The sequence below is a fragment of the Anolis carolinensis genome, chromosome 3 (genome assembly GCF_035594765.1).
Source record: "Anolis carolinensis isolate JA03-04 chromosome 3, rAnoCar3.1.pri, whole genome shotgun sequence".
In the NCBI taxonomy this organism is placed as follows: domain Eukaryota; kingdom Metazoa; phylum Chordata; class Lepidosauria; order Squamata; family Dactyloidae; genus Anolis; species Anolis carolinensis.
The window spans coordinates 179,992,322-179,998,321 of record NC_085843.1 but is presented as its reverse complement, the minus strand read 5'-3'; positions in this window follow the sequence as shown (position 1 = coordinate 179,998,321).

The following is a 6,000-nucleotide window of genomic DNA, read 5'->3' as shown; positions in this document are numbered from 1 at the left end:
ACCACATTTAAAAGGTTAGATTTAACCTCCTATTTAAATCTCTTTTATTGTCCACCGACATTCTGTTTTCTGTTCTTAAGTTGAACAGAGTCAAAGTCAGCTAAAACTTTTCCTTCCCTTCCTTGCTGAGACATCTAACACTTTTATCTAGGTAATCTTTTGAAGACTCCTGCAAGCACTTCCCACATTCACCATTTCCATCATGGCTCCAACTCTTCCTTTCCATTCTGTATGCAATAATCCAGTGGGACAATCAACTCAGAGGTGTCTATAATGAAAGCATAGTAAAGCTGCCATAGAATCAGTAACTTGTTCGATATTCCTCTCCCTGGTGGTGTAGGGGGTCTAGCAAGAGTTTGGGTGAACTTTCGGGATTCCAAAAACCTTTCCTTCTAAAAATGAGCAATAGCAGTAATTTTCTAAATTGTGACTTAATTCATCCTTCCTTGAGTATCTCAAAAGGGTATTTGTATTGAATTTTTTTCTTACTAGGCAGATTGATTCAAATTGAATCAGTCCATCAATTAATTGGTTAAAAAGACAGATGGCAAATGGCCTGAAAGGCTTTAATCACTTGACACTCAAACTAGCTAGCTTTCTGTATTTGTATTTTGGAGAATTTAAGGGGAAATGACAAACTCTTCCCCTTACCTAAGATCATAAAATTTTTGATAAGGTGTACAGATATGCTATTCTCACAGAATAGGGTTTCTTAACCCTTTTTGTTCCTCAATCCCCTTTGCCAATCGGGTGAAAACCACAGGCCCCTTCTCAGAATGTAGCAGCAGATAATTTTATGACACTCAAAATTGGCATGTCTTTAAATTAAATTTTAGGGTTATTAAAAATTATATAATATTCTAAGTTGCCAGATAGTTGGCTAACTATGTCACACAATAGTTTGCACACAGCAGGACTGTGATCACATGTGACTCAGTATCAGGCCTAACAACTATTGTAATTTCAAAGTATGGATAAGCATACATGATTTTTCAAGATATGCAACTATTGTAATGTGATATGAAATAAATAGTACTGTATGAGGGTTGAATGAAAAGTAATGCCTCCACCTTAGTTACTTGGGTTTGGATGGGAATATTTTAATAAATCAAATGCAGAAATAATTCTTAGAACATGCTCTTTAACTACCATTATTCACTTTTCCACATAATCACCAGACAATTGGATACATTTCTGCCAATGAACAAGTTTTCTGAAGCCGTCATAGAAGAAGTCGACACTCTGTTTCCGCAACCAGCATCTCACAGTTCTCTCAATGTCTTCATCAGAAGCATAATGATGTCCCCGCAGATCTTCTTTCATTATCGGGAACAGATGGAAGTCAGACGGTGCTAAATATGGATTGTATGGAGGATGCCGTACGGTGGTAAGATCCAGTCTCTGAAGTTCTGCTGTGGTGTGCTTTCATTTCAGGCGTCAGCATCCTGGGTACCCATCGTGGACAGATCTTCTGATTGCTAAGCAAAGCAATAATGTGACCCACACGTTCTTGTGAAATGCCAACAATACTTGAAATTTCTCTCTGAGTGATATGACGATTGTCCTGAATAAATCTGTCAACCTTTTGCTTGTGAAACTCGGTGGTTGCTGTCACAGGACGTCCAACTCTTTGTCACGCAAGTCAGATGTTCCCACCTCAACATCTTTAAACTTACTCACCCAACGACGCACAGTACTCACATCAATACAATCACCATAAACAGCTTGCATTCTCTGATGAATCTCCTTTGGGGTGACACCTTCTGCTGTCAAGAATTCAATGACTGCACGTTGCTTAATTCACATTGACCGACCGTCTGCGTAGGGTTCCATACTTTTCACTTTAACAACACAACCATTCAATGCTAAGGCTTCCCACCAAACGGCACTGTAGAGGAGAGTCTACTGAACAAGCCAGTACCTGCTGCATACCAGTACTGCCATCTGTTGAGGAGTTACGAAGGTGGAGGCATTACTTTTCATTCAACCCTCATAATTTATTGCAAACATTCATAAGTGAAGGAAATGTTGGATTTCAGTAAGAGGCCAGAAAAAATAAATATTTTATTTCCAGTTCAAGGTCACGGGCTCCCTGAAATCTTTCCACAACTACCCCAGGGATTCATGCAGCCCCTGACCTAGAATTACTGATATTGCTGTTTTAGTAAATGAGGTGCCATGTGCCAGTAGGAGATGTGCCATCACGGAACCCTCTTATTCAAAATAAAAGGGAACAATAAATCCAACCATCCTAAACCACCCCTACTGATCTTCCCTCTGAGGAATCCACCTGATAAACTCCTGAGAAAACATCGAGGTCCCCATAAACACAATTTTGAAATGACTGTGCTAGTCAGTATTGACAGGTGTGAATAGAATTAATTTAGTAGTTATTCTAGATTAATTAATCCAGAGTAAGAGCTATGCCTATCCATTAGGCAACACCACAAGAGTCTGTGTACCCTGGAAGCAAGGTGCTTGCCTTACTAATCAATAAAGTGCTGTGGGTTGGGGAAATTATGCACCTACGATATCAGTTTTGTTTTCAGACTGGAACTTGTTGCTAAGCACCATGCTTGTTAAATAATCACCTTGTAAAGTTACGGTGCTGCACAAATACTTTGAAAATGCTAATATGCCACACAGAACCATTTGCATTTGCCATAGGAAATGATAATATCAGAGAAAAACTAGTTACCATCTGCTATAGATGGGTAAAATAATCCCATTTTCCGCATATTGCTTATACTGGACAGAATGAGTTTTCTCCCAATGTATTTGGTGGTCTAATTGATGACGAGTCTTCCGTAAACATAGCTGCTAGCTAGGGCTCTGCAACAAGATCTTTCTTTCTCCATCTGCCTCATAAAGGGGGGATGTTGCTGCAAATGACCACCTGCTTGCCACTCAGCCTGCATTCTCCACGTGTAAAATGGGATTAAGTGTGAGCTTTACAGGCTGGTTGTGATGACTATTATGAAGCATTGTCCCTTGCTGTGAGCTTTAATAACAAGAAGGCTAACTACAATTAAACAAGAAGAGAACTATTTGCCCATTTAAGAGGAACAATCCCTGTTTTCTGAAACTTGATAAATTAGTTTTGCTCTGAGGGTGCATGTTTTTACACTTATGGGAATGTGATTTACTAGTTTCACCAACCATTGTTGAAGGCTGAGATTCTTCACAGTAGTTTTTAAAAGTAGAATTTCTGAGTGGGTACAACTTCCATTTGAATCCTAAAGGCCATTTCATATGACACAATAATTGCACTATGATTCTTCTTTAAGTGCCTTGATTTCATCCTATATCATCCTGTGATTTGCAGATTAGAAAGAGGCATTTACAGTTCTCATCCAGAGAGCTCCTCTGATGTTTTTGATCAAGCTACAACCCACAGGAATCCATACGATGCAGCCACGGCAGTTAAAGTAGAACTGTAGTGTTATAACATAGTGTGAAAGGGTCCTAGGGTGTTAACTTGAGGAAGACTCTGTGGTGGACGGATCCTTGTTCCCTTCTTCATTCAACAGGCAACTGCAACTCCTCGATGGATTGTCACCTTGACGTGGTGAGGGGGCTTGCATGTTCCGATGAAACTGCGGGCACAACCACGGGAGTCACACACTCCCAGGAACGGCCACAGGGGAGGATCCAGACCAAGAACAATCCGAAGACCCAAAGACCTCAATGGCAGAGCAGGTGGAGGATAACATGGTACATGTTACAATGGCTGTGAGGTCCCACCACCGCTGGGACCTCAATCTGTGAAGACTGTGTGTTGACTGGCTGTGCACCAACCTGCACACATTAAAAAAAACGCACAGGCGTCTTCCAAGAAATGGAGGACCATCATCCTCAAATTACGAGGGATTGCCTAAGCAACTGCAAGTTCTCCAAAGCTTCTACAAATGGTCTGAGCCCTTCTGAACAATGTGGAATGAGATAAGGATGAGTGGAAGAATGAATGGAAAGTTCTTCCATGAGCTTTCTTGCACTCATTTAACTTTGATCCAAGTCAAATGTTTCTATTGCAAGGCTGGAAAATGTGTAGTCCTCCAGATGTTGTTGGGACTGCAGCTCTCGCCAGTCATAGACAGCACAGCTAGTCACAAGGGATGATGGGGATTGAACATCAACAACCTATAGAGGACCACATCCCTCCTCTCAACCTTAAACACACACAAAATAGGAATTATTGATTGGGTGGCTGGGCCTGGCCAAACTTGAGTTCTCTCACTCTCTTGCTCAGTCATGCAGGCAAGACGGTGGTGTAAAGGGACACATGTCCCATTCCATTCCCCTCCCCCCTCCCACCGCATGAGTGAACAGACTCATGCATACATCCTCCCTTCTTCTAGCCCATTTCCTTTCCCCCTCCCATCTGCACATGTGAGTAAGGGAATACAGTGTTCACTCACTTATCGCAGGGGTTACATTCTAGGATCACCCACGATAAGTGAAAATCTGCAAAGTAGGGACACTATTATTATTTTAATATTTAATATTTATTTATTTACTCCATTGCTGCTTCTCCTTAAGGCTGCCTCCCTGCTTCGTGCCTGGCATGTTCCTCTGGCTGCGTCTGCTCCTGCAGCCAGAGAAAATTGAATGCCGCTCCACCTGGTCAGTGAGCGAGCGAGTGAGGGAGGGTGGGTGAGAGAGTGAGGGAGGGGGGCAGGAGCCTGGAAGAGGCGGCCAGGCGCTTCTGCCGTCACTCCAGCTGGGTCACACTGGAAATGTGGAGGACTCGGAAGAGGGGGCGGGACTCGTGGAGGACTCTCTCACCCTCCCTTGCTCGCTCACTCACTGACCGGGCGGAGCGGCATTCTTTTTTCCCTGGCTGCAAGAGCAGAGGCAGCCAGAGGAACATGCCAGGCACAAAGCAAGGGGGCAGCCCTGAGAAGCAGCAATGGGGCAAATAAATAAATAAATAATTTCTCCACAAAAGAACGAGTCCGTGATAAGCGAACCACAAAGTAGCGAGGGAACACTGTACGTGTGGCCTGACCCATCCGCTTTGCTGGTTTGATTTCCTTCCCATAACACCAATATTATCCAAGTCCCTGTTAAAAATGGTGTAGAGGAGCACCATTGACAAATCAAATCAAGCAAATTCATGAATACTAAAATCCATGAATGCTGAACCTAATTATGGATCTGAAATTAGGGCTTACTTTTCTGAAGAAAAAGCAAATAATAAGGACAAGCCAAAGACCAACTTTTAAAAGTAAAATCAATCCTATCTCACGAAACAGATGTAATTATGAATATATACTCATGAACATTAAAGCATTATGAAACATAAAACATTACAGAGACTCCAGCTGCAGAAATGCATTGTGAAAATGTATTGTGAATACATAAAAATGTTTTTAAGTAAAAGGGTCCGCATTCTCTTACCTTCGAAAATCAATGGTAGACAAGGTTATTGCAAAGTAAACTGACATGTGCAGCATACATAATAAAGGTTTCAACATTGCCTAAGAGTAGCATAGAAGTCAGGCAATGATCCATGATAGGAGAATTAGGGTGTTCCAAGAATGGCCTTATTTGAATCTATGAAATGGTAAACATTATTGTAGCTCAGCCTGAGCTGGAGCCACACTTTGGCCCCATTCAAGACATTGATTCTAGGTCTAAAATGCTTGAAATGCAGCTACCTTTTCCTGAATTGGTTTCAGCAGAGGATTCTGAAACCAGAGATAAGCATTCCTGTGCTCAGTCAAGGCCAAGTAAGCAAAGGCCAGATGGGCTAGCAGCCCGGAGGAGGAGGATGATTTTGACAGAAGGGAGATGTTTACCCAGGAACGGAGCCAAAGGGAATGTGTGCGAAGGAGTCAACGTCTGGTTCAGAGACACGCTACTGATCAGCTTTCCCATGAGAAGGATGGCTCTCCTTAGGAACCATAGCCTTGAAATCTCCTTAAACACTTCTTGCTTTCTCTGCACTGCAGAGGTGTCAACTTTGCAATTCAAGTGAGAAAGATGTCTGTCTTTGTG